General features: G+C 48.7%; 1 long non-coding RNA gene across 1 annotated transcript; it reads left to right on the top strand.

The window, feature by feature from the left end:
- Positions 1–6,633: 6,633 nt before the first annotated feature.
- On the top strand, positions 6,634–12,797 carry LOC146203875 (uncharacterized). The gene is made up of 3 exons (XR_014703921.1): positions 6,634–7,259; positions 9,581–9,666; positions 12,713–12,797. It is a non-coding gene; the product is annotated as an uncharacterized LOC146203875 (long non-coding RNA).
- Positions 12,798–13,946: the final 1,149 nt, after the last annotated feature.

Consider the following 13,946-nt stretch of genomic DNA (forward strand, 5'->3'; position numbering starts at 1 on the left):
TATAATTGGTGACACCAGCCTGTCGCCGTCGGCGGGAAAATTTCGTGGTAGCCACGGCGGAAAATGGAAAATGTACTCCCACGCCGCGTCACCGGGCGACCGTCCCGGGGGCGCAGAGGCTTTTGTCCCCCTCGCCTGTAGAGCGCAAGGAATGTTGTCGCGCTCAAGCCCTTTTATGCTAGTGCGGTTAGCTGGTAAAAGCTACTCGGCACTCCTTGACACGGGCTCAACTCTGTCACTGGTCGGTGATGACGTGTTCGAGGCCTGCCGTAGATGTAACATCCGTGTCAGGCCAGCCGAAACCCCTTTGAGCTTAGCAGCAGGGACTGCAAAAGCGGAGGGAGCGGTACGTCTGGTCCTGCATTTTGACGGCAGGAAGCGGAGGCATCGCTTCGTCTATCTGCCCGGCTTAGCCATACCAGTTATTCTGGGAAGAGATTTCTTTCGAGCGAAGGCATTGTGCTTGACATGGGGGAGAACGGCTTCCCCTTCACCCCCCTCATTCCCTTTGTTAGCGCACCCAAACAGGAAATCGTCGCCCAGCGGGCGAGCGTCCACGCTTGTGTGGCAGACGGCTCCCCCGCGACACTGAATGGCAGCCCATTAGAAGCAATTATCGCGTCCTTCTCAGGAACCGGTAGTCAGCGCCGAAGGCTCGTGGAAACTTTACTCCCGTTTTCGGATTGCTTCACAGAGAAACCAGGCAGAACCGACTTGCTTCAGCACGAGATGGAAACGGGTGATGCGCGCCCTTTCAGATGTAACCCGCGGCCGTTAAACGCGCATAAGAGACAGCTTCTCGACAGCGCCCTTGACGAGATGATCGATACCGGCACGGTGAGACCCTCACAAAGTCCCTGGGCGTCCCCAGTGGTTCTAGCGCCAAAGAAAGATGGTTCGGTCAGGCTGTGTGTTGATTATCGAAAGCTCAACTCACTGATGCCTACGGTTGCGTACCAGTCGATCGAGGCTGTGATGTAAGCGTTAGGGAACGCAAGGTTCTTCACAGTCCTGGATGCAAGCAGAGGGTACCTGCAGATTGAGGTGGCGGAAGGTGACATTCAGAAAACCGCATTCATCTGTCACCGCGGGCTCTTCGAATTTACTCGACTCCCGTTTGGTTTGTCTGATGCACCGAGCACGTTCATGCGATTGATGGACATCGTGCTGGGCGATGCAAGGTTCAACTACACGATGGCGTACCTCGACGACGTCGTGATATTCTCACAGTCGTTCGAAGAGCGTCTCATTCATCTGAATTCCGTTCTTGAAAGAATGAGATGAGACGTGCGGGTATAACGATCAACCCAAAGAAAGTGCAGTTGGCATCAAAGAAAGTGAACCTCTTGGGATTTGTGGTTGATGACGGCACTTTGAGACCGAACGATGCCAAACTGCAGGCAATTCTGAACTACCCCTGCCCGACGGACGTGAAAAGCTTGCAGAGGTTTTTGGGAATGGTTGCCTTCTACAGACAATTCATCCCTGGTTGTTCAGAGCTAGCTAGGCCGTTGAACCAGCTGTTGCGGAAAGGCTCGAAGTGGGTCTGGGGCAAGGAACAGAACGACGGTTTGTTGCCTTGGCTCGCGCGATAGCGAACACCGCTAGTTTGCGCCTCCCCGACCTGAACAAGCCGTTTGTCTTGCAGACAGATGCCAGTGATGCCGGTGTAGGAGCGGTTTTGTTGCAGCTAGTTTGCGCCTCCCCGACCTGAACAAGCCGTTTGTCTTGCAGACAGATGCTAGTGATGCCGGTGTAGGAGCGGTTTTGTCGCAGGAACACGAGGGTAAGCTGCGCCCTGTCGCGTTCGCTAGCCGCACGCTAACATCGGCGGAGCGGAATTACTCCGTGACCGAAAAGGAATGCCTGGCGATAATGTTCGCATTGTCAAAGTTGGACATGTACCTAGACGGAGCGGTTTTCACCGTGCAGACAGATCACCAGACACTTTCGTGGTTAAAGAGGCTGAAAAACCCCGCAGGCAGACTCGCGAGATGGGCGCTGACGTTGCAACGTTACGCGTAGGCAATTGAGTACCGCCGGGGCAGCATGAATAGGGTGGCCGATGCTTTATCGTGCGCACCCTTGAAGGCTGGCAGAAGCGCAGAAGAGGCGCAGACCAGCCTTGCTGAAAGCGGCGTCGCCGCTACTGGAGAGGAGGAGAGGGCGCACGCGAGTGTCGCGCCCTGCGTAGTTAGAGAGGAAGGAGGCGGACAGAGTTGCCGCGCTGTGCTGCGAGAGAGAGAAGGCGCAGCAGCTGGTGGCGGCGACTACTCGCCTGCCAAGAAGCGAGGCAGAGAGAAATCTGTCTTGGGGAGTAGCGGTCAGTAGGGAAGAGCTAATTGAGGCCCAGAAAGCAGACGGTCTATGCCAGCGGGTGCTGACAGAGCTTGCGAGTAGTGCAGCTTGCACTGGGAACGCCGAGGGCAAGTTCGACGCGTATCTGCTGGGCGATGATGGCTTACTGCTCCGCTACATCCCCCAACTTGACGAGGAAGAGGCGATTGCATCCCCCTTCCGAGTCGTGGTCCCGAGGAAGTTGCGGAAACGATTCCTCCAGTACTTCCATGACTCAGCGCTGGCAGGCCATGGCAGCGGCAGTAAGACTTCTGCGCTGTCGTTGTCCACTTCTCCTCTTTGTCTCGTTTTTTTTTGCGCACTATACATTACTTATGCCAAGTTATGCCGTGTCGCGACCTGGCCAGGTATGAGAAAGGATGTGCTGGGTCACGCCCGTACATGTCCTGTTTGCCAGGTAGCCAAGCCTCGGGCGGGGAAACCCGCTGGCATGATGAAGCCGGTAGTTAGCAACTATCCGTGGCAAGTGGCCGCGTGCGATATCATGGGACCCCTCCCTCGCTCCGCGCGCGAAAACCAATATATCCTGGTAATAACGGACCACTATTCCAAGTGGGTTGAGGTTTTCCCCCTTAGGAAGCTTGTGTCAGAACGGATTTGGGAGAAACTGTTGGAGACATTCACTCGTTTCGGTTTCCCTTCCGACTTGATTACAGACAATGCTTCGTATTTCACAAGCAAAGTCTTTGTTGATTCCTGTCGGGCGCTTCAAATCCGCCACAGGAAAACGAGTCCCTACCACGCTCAGAGCAACATAACCGAGAGAGTGAATAGGAATGTTAAGAGTATGCTGGTCGCGACGACCGAGCAGCACAGAGATTGGGACGCACGGCTGTCCGAACTGGCTTTCGCCACTAGAACAACCGTGAACAGGTCGGTGGGTATGACACCTGCTTACTTGAATTTAGGGAAAGAGATCGCTTTTCCGCTAGAGAGCGCCCTACTTGACGCGGCGGGGCCCGCGCCCCCTCCGCTTACGCAGTACGCGGCAAAGCTCCGCGAGCGCCTTGAGGCAGCGCAGCGCGCGGCTCGTGAAAACCTTGATGTCGCGCGCATGGAGCAAGCGGATCAGTACTACAAAGGTCGTCGTCACGTCGTTTTCAACACGGGCGACTTGGTACTGAAAAGAACGCACCCGCTTAGTAACGCAGCGCGTGGTTTCGCCGCGTCGCTAGCGCACAAGTGGGTTGGACCGTTCGAAGTTACGGCATGGACTACGCCACTTACCTATTAGCTGCGGTTGTTGGCGAGCGGTGAAACCGCTGGTCCGGTGCACGTCGCAGACCTGAAAGCTTACCACCTTCGCAAGGACGATGACTGCGAAGCGGGGTAAGCTCAAAGCGATGCAATGATCTCCCCCAAAGTAAGGCGTACAGGTAGCAGTTCGCAATCGACGCTATAACCTAAGGCCAAGGTAGTGCACTACTTTGTCTAACGTCTTTGCTTCTTTCAGAATGCATTCTGATAAAATTTGCAGCAGCCAGATGAACCACCGTCGCTAGGGCGGGAAACCGCACCCAGCGCATGGTTCAAGGAGCGGGCCACTTAAACAGGGGGTACCCCCCCTAGTTTGTAGTGATTTGTGGCCCATCATTGTGACCAGCGCGGCCATGCTGGCCGTCTTCAACGAGTCTGGATTGGAGCCCGCTGCCCAGGCCTGGAGTACGGGCCTCAGGAAGCCAGGTGTGGCCGGGGCGGAAACGCATGCTGCAAAGGGGTCCCAGTGCATCCAGCATGGCGCCACGTGGAAAGGGGTCAGCGATGTAGAGTAGCAGCTCAGGGCCGCTGTCAGGCATATCCGTGGCCGAGCCCAGCTGCGCTGTGACCCCGCGGATGTGGCCGCTGTCGGAGAGGGACCAGCCGGAACAGTCCCTCCATGCCTGCTGCTTCTCCCGTCCCACGGACCAGCAGAGATGGCATCCCGCCAGAGCCAGGCGACAAGCCTTCATATTTTACGCCACCCGGGCTCGAACATGGACATGGACCGGCTGTTGGCGGAGCCCGGGTCGGACACTGAGGGGGGGGGGGAGATGTGGGGCCCTGCGCCACATATCTGTAGGGCCCGTGGCGCGCCGCGCCACTTCCCAATGCTCCCTGCGCGGTGCCTGTTTCCCTCTCCCCGCTCGTTCGGGGATAACCGGTCCCACGCGAGGGGGCTATAAAAGGCACGCGCCGCCGTCTCGGCTCTCTTCGATCCTGCTTCTTCGCTCCTGGCGCTTCTCCACGGAAGACGACCCGCAGGCTGCAGCTTCCCGGACGACGACCCCGAACCGCCTTGGACGATGCCCTGTGAGATTAAAGATGTTGGTTACACGGCCCGCTGTGTATTTGTCGTGCGCATCCCTCGGGCAGAGGAATCGCCCACAATATATATATATATATATATATATATATATATATATATATATATATATATATATATATATATATATATATATTGTTACGAGGCACGTCCAGATGTTAGGAGGCGATGGTACGTCGTAGCCACAACAGTTCACCGTCAGGGACACAGTCACAGGAGAACCAGACGTAGCTGCAGCGTCGTCTTTCTCCACTAGCTCAGCACTTCGTCATCGTCTCTTTCACTGCGTACCGTAACAATACCCCCCCCCCCCCCCGCGGAAGAAGCACAGTCCCGGTGCGTAGACTACACAGGTGAGCGCGAGATATAAGGTTTGAGACGGGCGACATGCACGACTTCTGGATGATGGTTTGCAGGAGAGTGGCGGTGCACAGGGATAATCTCGTACGTCACGTCGGTAAGTTGCCGCAAGACCTGGTAAGGGCCCACGCAGCGGGGCAGAAGTTTTTCGCACATGCCTACACGTCGAGCAGGGAGCCAGAGGAGTACGAGGGAGCCAGGAGGGTAGTAGGCGTCACGGTGCTGGAGATCGTAACGGTGCTTTTGAGAACGCTGGGACGCACGAAACCGGTCTCGAGCAATATGACGGGCGGCATCAGCGCAGGCGATGGCATCAGAAGCGTAACTGCAGGAGGAATCGTCAAGAGGCAGTAAGGTGTCGAAGGGAAGTAGAGTGTCGCGGCCGAAGAGTAGATAAAAGGGAGAGTATCCGGCGGTATCATGCCGTGAGGAATTATAAGCGAATGTTATGAAAGGTAAAGAGATGTCCCAGTCACGGTGATGGTCAGAAACATACATTGACATCATATCGGTCAGGGTACGATTAAGGCGCTCAGTAAGACCGTTCGTTTGTGGGTGGTAGGCCGTTGTGAAGTTGTGGCGCGTAGCGCATGAGCGCAGAAGGTCATTAACAACTTTAGAAAGGAAGCAGTGACCGCGATCGGTGAGCAGTTGACGAGGAGCACCATGAAGCAAGATGACGTCATGCAAAAGAAAGTCTGCAACGTCGGAGGCACAGCTGGTGGGGATAGCTCTGGTTATGGCATACCGGGTGGCGTAATCGGTCGCTACGGCAATCCATTTGTTCCCTGAAGTGGATGTGGGAAATGGCCCAAGCAGGTCAAGACCAACTCGAGAAAATGGCTCAGTTGGAACTGCGAGTGGTTGCAGGGGCCCACTAGGGTGAAGAGACTGGGTCTTCCTGCGCTGGCACAGCTCACAGGCGGCGACGTAGCGACGAACAGAGTGGTAGAGGCCAGGCCAGTAGAATCGCCATCGAACATTGTCGTATGTGCGGGACACTCCTAGGTGCCCTGCTGTAGGGGCATCATGAAGGTGCGCAAGAACAGCAGAGCGTAGATGTGTCGGGACAACAAGCAAAAGATCTACACCATCTGGGCGCATATTGCGTCGGTATAATGTGTTATTAAGCAGCACAAACATTCTGATGGGCGGATCGGTGCTGTCGTTGCGCAGGTGATCAATAATGGGGCGTAGGGAAGGATCACGACTCTGTTCGACGCCGATGTGGAGAAAGTTCGAAATGGACAAAACGCAATCGTCAGCAGTATTGTCAGGAAGTTCAGGAGGGTCAACGGGGTGGCGGGGCAAGCAGTCGGCGTCTTGATGTAGGCGGCCTGACTTGTACATAACAGTAAACGTGTATTCTTGTAATCGCAAGGCCCAGCGACCTAAGCGGCCAGTAGGGTCCTTAAGTGATATATATATATATATATATATATATATATATATATATATATATATATATTTTAATGGCAACAGGAGATGGGTCCTTAAAGGGGCCCACAAACACCTCCCGAGCACTCCTCACAAACTATCTCAGTCGCTAGATTATGCTGCGATACACATTTGAACGCAATAATACACGTCTACGCGCAGTGCATGTCCCACAATCCCATTCGAAAGTTGGCGCGTTCTTTCCTTCGACTTTTGCCAGTCCTCCTTCTCCTCGGTGCAACGCTGCTACGTGCATGCGTTTTCGAATGACTATTGGTCTGCTTCTTTGCGACGTCACACAGCCATTAAACTATCGCTTATGCCAGAAAAATTGAAATACGCTTAACTTTTAATTATCAGGAAAGAAAATTAGGATGTTCTGTAGACAGAAACATTTTTTCAAAGCTTTTTTTTCCTGCACTTCCGGTCTCGCGCGCGCACGCGCGCATCTTTGCCCTTCGCGCAGACGGCGGCGCAGGCAGCATGCAGGCAGCGCAGGCGCGCAGGCACCACGGCAATCGCGGCGCGGTCGCAAGCGGCGATCTCGTTTCAGTTCCTTGCAGTGTACTTGCGGGGCACTTTCCGCTTGTGAATGTTCTCGTTTCTTGTGTCGCCCATGCGGAATGAACTTCGAAGTCGGCTTACAGGTTTACAGCATTAAGTCGGTGCTTTAAATGTCGGGCCCCACTCCACTGCGCCTTACGTAGTGCAGCAAAATTTCGGAGGCAACCGCTGCTCCGTTCCTGTGTCCACCAAACCAAAATGCGCACCTCGGATCAAGTCAAGGCGACAACATACGCTGGTAAGTAATGTGTTTACTAGCTTGAACATAGCGCACAGAAAAGCGACGGTTTCACAGGTGCAATGAGTTAGTCATTGTTGTGATGCATCATTACTGTGGCGGCTATTAAAATCCTACCGTCTTAACCGTTGACTTGATTGCGTGAAACTACTCACGGAGGTTGCATTTTGTGTCGTAGTAAGTTTGTAGGTTATAAACTTTTGCCTTATAGTAAATTACCTAAGACAACTGCGCCTACCTGGCTCGGCCGTGCGCGAACCCGCGGAATCGTGCGCCGGCGTTGGCGGCTTTCGGCCCCGATCCCGGTACAGACTGCGGGTTTGAATTGTACGCAGCAGCAACGAATTAAGCACCCTTACCTAACTTCCCACGAGCAAATAAAGTTTACCGTAATATCAAAGCTTCGTGCGCAGTTTCACCACAAACGACTGAGCTGTAGAGCCGGAGAGGTACAAGCCGCCGCGGTAAACATGTAGTATTAGGATACGCATGCTGTATCTGGCCCTTGCAAGGTTTCACATGACGTGCAGTGATGAGGACGCACCAAAGAAACAAAGAAAACGACTTTATTTCGAGATTATTCCTAGAGAATTGCTCTCCTCGGCGAAAAACTGTGCTTTCTTAGTTTTATAACTGACCACCTTGTTGTTTCTTATGCTTGAGCCGGTGTACATTCGAATGTATGTGACACATTAATATTTTTTTTGTCACCATGTCTTTCTTTTATGTTCTGCGCGTTAAAGATACTCAAAGTGTGTACAAGAGTCAGTGGCAAGTGAATGTAAATACATGTACATTTCTCACACTTTGTTTCCGACACAGCACCTGACCATATTGCACATTTCTTTTACTTGCTGATATTTTTTTTTTTTTCGCTAGCAGATCACTGTAAAAATATGACTGTCTGTCGTCCATGTCAAACAGGGGTAAAAACCTCGTCAAGCTACTGTATTAGTAGCCTTTTGTTCCTACCTTAGCATTTGTTTTTCTGTCGACAGGAGGAAAAAAATCTGAATGAAGTTGATTGAGTCGCTCAGCAGTTTAAATTGCCGCTAAGAACACTGTATTATTTCACGCACATAATAATAATAATCAGCATAATTACACTGTTGTCTTGTAAACTGTGTAGCTTAACGGATAGGGAACAGCAAGCCCATGAAAAGAGAGATGTTACATGGTCACTTGTGAAACCGGCTCACTTGAAATTTCCATTTACTTCTAGTTTGGCCTCAAGAAGCTGAAAAACTCTGACTGGCATAATTATTCGCAATCTAGCCTTACACACCTTGAACCCACGGTTGCTCTGTCTTTTTTACTTTTGTTTCAAGCGGCAGCTTTGATATAATACTTGAAAGGCCTGCGAATGGTCGCACACCATGTGTAGTTGCCGCGATAAGCAAACAGCAACATATTTTGTGTGCACTTTTGCTTAGCCGCAGCCACAAGGAAAACGCAGAGATATGGGTACAAGATTGCACTCACTCAGACAACAAAAGTCATATGAAACTGCGCTCCAGCTATTGTCAGCCGCAGCAAACATATTGAAACAATTTTCTTGGCTCCAGTGGCTAATGCTTTGCGGCGCTGATGCCAGTCTCAAAAGAACTGTGAGTTGAGCTAGTTGGTGCATCATTTTTTAAAAATACACAGCGCAACAAACATAGGACAAGCGAGTAGACGGGAACAGCGCTGACTATCAACTGCATGATTTATTGAAAGAACACTAATATATACAAAAATGCTCTGACAATCAAGTGCGCATGTTCACAGATAAAACTTGAAATGTTGTTTTATCTGCGAACATGCGCACTTGGTTGTCAGAGCATTTTTGTATATATTAGTGTTCTTTCAATAAATCATGCAGTTGATAGTCAGCGCTTTTCCCGTCTACTCGCTTGTCCTATGTTTGTTGCGCTATGTATTTTTAAAAAATGATACCAGTCTGTTTAGCATTTAGGTTAAGCACACTGACAGTTGTACTGTGTAATTGACTAGTCATTGTGAAGAGCAAATCTGTGTCTGTGAGCAGCAATCAGTTCTTCTTTTGATGGTCTTTCATAGGCATCCGTCATAAAGTGACGCTCTGAAGCTGTGCTTGCAGCTGTCTCTGTGCGAAGAGCCCTCAGACTGTTTCTCCACATCTTGGAGGAGCTTGTGGACGTACGCTGCATGAAATAGTCATCGAGATTACAACAGTGCACTTAGTTTTTCATGTAATATTATAAGTAGAACAAACTTTGAACTTACAAAACGTAGGCTGCGTTTTCACTGGAGCGACACTGAAATGTCCTTTCCTTGCATTTGCCATCTTTACTTTCCAGCGGCCATCTCCTTTTTTTGTCTGTGCCTGGAGCCTCGAGGAATTTTCATTAAAGTGAATTACAGCCAGATGTGACCTATAAAGAAGGTAAATATGAATTAATTTTTCATACTTTGGAAAAAAAAATGTGTTTCTTGTTGCCTACCAGCAAAATTATACAAAAGAGGCTACCATAAGGAACCATTATGCATTATATTCACAACACTACAGCAGAAATTGCTTCTGATTTAGCTACTATGTTCAGCGCCTTTAGAATTAAGAATGTGATGCAATGATCTCCAAGCAGCAAAATGAATGTATGACATGGGCTATACAACATCATATCGTGAATCACCTGTGTGCTCCCTGCTGTTGTATTCTAGCGATCATCATTAGTTCAAGTGGTCAAGTGAACCTTGAGCATTCTTGCAGCTTCAATACAGTAGCCTCGGGACATTCGAGATGGTTCTAGAGGGGTCGGAAACTTGCGCTGATAACTTCCAGTTCTTTAAAAACTGCCTTTGTCTTGGGACTGCACTAAGATGAGGAGCACAAAAGAGAGACAAGGTGTTTTTTCAGCCTGCGCTTCATGCTTGTCCTCAACTTCGTTCTTTATGTCATCCCATCTGCCTATTCTAACATAAGAGCAGTGACTTCCAATGAGGACCCTTAGATGGCCTGTGCAGTCTGCAGCCTCCTGTCTCACTTTTTCTATGGAAGGGGATTATAGAATGGCTAGTGCTACCATGCTGGCAAATATGTTTTTACGATATTATATGAAGCATTCTTAGAATGTCAGAAGTGTGCACCGCAGTCTCCTCAAAATGTATGAAAACTACCTTTGACATGGCAGCAGTATTGAGATTCGAAGAGAAAGACAAGATAGGTTCAGCTAATTTTACAGCAGAGTAGTTAATGTCAGGATGGAAGGATTGTGGAAAATTTCTCATTGGGTGCATACTTTGAGCAGGAGTTGGGATTCAGTTGACATAGTGGGTGCCCTTTTTTGGCAGATGTCAGAATTGACTCCTGTGAGTCGTAATTGTAAGGTCTCATATTACCTGGCCTGATAACATGACAGCTCCAGATCAAGCACTGTACTAAGGGGAGTGCTGGTCGTAGTGGCTATTGTAGCATTAACTAAACGCGATCTGCTTAGTTGGGCTACTTAGCAAGTTGAAGAATCGAAAGGAGGAAAAGGATATGGTGCGAATGAAGCACAGGCTTTCATAGATGAACTTCTGATTTTTTTTTTTTTTTTACTGAGTTCTATTTCCTCTGGCCTCTGTTCCTTTTACAATGACAATATTATGAACATACATTAAATGCTTCATGCAAGGATTGATTGTTTGCATATGCAATGCAGAAAAGTTGGAATGCGTATTGGCACTGGAGTAAAAAAATAATGTCGTATCCTTCTCTTTCATTCAACTTACCTTGCTTGCATCCCATCGTCCGAGTATGCAATTGATTTGGGAGCAAATCTGATGACCAAATTATGAAATGATTCAAGGGAGGATGTTTGGGCTTTAGGGGAGAGTTGTCGAATGTCCTTCAGGAAAAGGGAGTTCATGAGAATGCAGTTTAGCTTCCTGAAAGCACATGAATCTGTAAAAAATGTACATATATACACATATATATATATATATATATATATATATATATATATAGCATTTAAAGGAGCGAACAGTCTGCGAGTGCAAGGCAAACATTTTTTTTTTGTTTATGCTGTTGACATTTACAGGAATTCCTCTTATGATGATTATTGGAATAAAGAGCATGAAATGCAAAGCGGAAGGAAAAACAACGCGCCGACGGTATATATATATATATTTGACTGATGAGTTGGTAGTGTTGGTGTGTATTCTAGTCAATCATAGATGCTGAACCTGCTTACAGCTGCTGCATTGCAGTTGAAAACAGTTTTAGCAACATATTCGTTAAAAGACACCTGGTCTTGTACTGCTATTTTACTGTGACAAGAAATCTAAGAGGTGTTGTTGACCAAACAATTGTCAGTATAAGAAAGTATAGAACATCCCATTGTTTTTGTGTTTCTTACTGGCGTTATAACCAAGCTGCCTCAGTATTAAATTAATCTCGCAGTCTCAGCACTCACATTTACATTATGTTGTTTGTTCACTTCATTATGGGATTCTTTCTTGGCTATGTCTTGCTGTAATGTGCGGATGTGTAAAAAGTTTTTTCCGTGAAGTTCTATTTGCATTACCTATCTCTTAAATTTATCATTGGTTGACAAATGCCACAAGTGTGAGCCGTGCACCTTCCAAACAGCATCAAAGTGAAAACTTTACAAAAAAAAAACCTATGCAAAACAGATTACCTCTGCTCATCCATTGCCTGTTTGCAAGGAGCTAATGCATGCATTTGCTGTATGGTCTATCATGGCCATCACGCTTATCGCATATGTGGTTCAACAGGCTGCACTACATGCTGATGATCAAGTCATCATTACCCTGGCCCAGGGTAGCAACATAGACTTGAGATTGTCTGGATCCATGGTTCTATTGCTTCACAGCCCTTTGACCTGCTCACAGCTTTTAACTTAGTAAATGCAGTATAGAATAATGTTATTACCATGTATTCGCCCTAATTATTAAAGCAAGCAACTGCATGCATCTTTAGTAATGCGCCAAGCATCAAAGTAGTGCTGTATGGGCGATTTGCTGCTCTTGCAATATGTCCAGATAGCTGGGCGGCAGTTTGTAGGTAGATGAAATTAAAACCTCATTACATAATAATATATGTCAGCAAATGTACCTCTTCCCCAATGGTTTGCAACGATGAAACATTTTGTAATTCAATTGTTTGCATTATATAATGATTAATTTGATTCTTTTTATATATAGACATGCAAGCAGCACTTGCCAAGAGCACTCTTGGTGAGGCTGAAATAAATTTCTCCTAATAATATGCAGAAATTGGCGCCTTTTGTTAAAGACTGCACTGAGACTCGTTAGTTGAGGCCAGGCCCCATGCTCGCACTATTGGGCACTACAGCTGACTTCACACAGTTAATATGAATTGCAGCTTGTCAATTTTCGTATCGCAGCATTGCCTTACCTCTCCTATTCTTACCTGTTCCCATTGTAGAATATGGTCAGTCTGAATGATAACAACGTTGTACGTGCAGTACTTGGCGCTGTAGCCCGGGGAGTCGCAACGCCCATCTCCTGCGAGGTCCACTTCCATTCCATCCAGCTGGCTGATGATCTGTACCCGCTGTTCCTAGAAAATCTGGGACAAAAATAAATGTGCATTTGTGAACCACTTGTAACATTGTGCCGAACTGTGTCACTCGATCGTTGCACTACTGCATGCGCGCGCTGTTTTTTCTTTTTTTTTTTTTTATTACGCAAGCTTGCCATAAGGCATATTATAAGAACCCGTGCAAATTATTTTCCGTTAGGAACCGGAGAAGGCTCCTGCTCTTATTGCTGTCGGTGAGCCATTTGGAGAAGTCCTCTTCCCTTGTTGCGGTTTATCTCCCCCCCCCCCCCCCCCCGCCCTTTCCGCAGGAAAAATCTAGTTGTGTATAACTCCTGTCTATGCTCCTGTCAAAACCAACTCTTACACTTCCGATCGGCAGCTGATCGCTTAGGGATAAAGAGGCACAACTTTGATCGACTAAGCCAGTTCACGCGAGTGATAACGTTTATTTTGCGATCCCCCCCTCCCCCCTTTTTGCTGAAGGGTAAAGCCTCTTGGCACTTTTTTTTTTTTCTGTTTCCATCTCTTCATTCCCGACAGTGTCCCTCCTTTCTTCTCTTTCTTCTTATCAACGCCCATCTCGGTTTCACGTGTTTCTTTCCTGGCTGCCTCGGTTGGTGAACTTGGACGCGGCTCCATTCGCGCGACATTTCAGAGTTCGCTCTGTACAAACACCACATGGCGTAAAAAAAAAAAGAAAAAAAAAAGCTACAGGGCGGGAGTCATGCTGCGATAATAATCGGGCACCGAACAGAGTTTGTTTACTTCCTGTCGGCGCGCGCGTCCTCCGTTGCAGTCAGCTGACGCCGAAACGCGGCTGACAAACTACACCACAGCGCACAACTACGCAGTCCCCTTCTCCTCATCCCCTTCCTTTTTTTTTTTTTCTTTACAATCGATCGTTATCTTTCACGAAGGGGCATCGTATAGTCAAACGCAAGAGGAGCCTAAACACGAAGGTTTCAAGGTTCGGGCGGTTCGGGCAAGGTGCACGAGAGTTTCCCTCCGCAACGCCCGGAAGACCGCTCTCTGCGATCTCGATTCTGAATTTCTAGTCTTTCGCTAACATCTCATGCCCTTGCTGCGGTACGGATATTATGGACCCCGAGCTCGAAAAGCGACTTCGGCGAATGAGTACCGAGAAGGGACTCGACCCC

Source organism: Amblyomma maculatum, chromosome 1 (genome assembly GCF_055883805.1).
Source record: "Amblyomma maculatum isolate TAMU_Amacu chromosome 1, ASM5588380v1, whole genome shotgun sequence".
In the NCBI taxonomy this organism is placed as follows: domain Eukaryota; kingdom Metazoa; phylum Arthropoda; class Arachnida; order Ixodida; family Ixodidae; genus Amblyomma; species Amblyomma maculatum.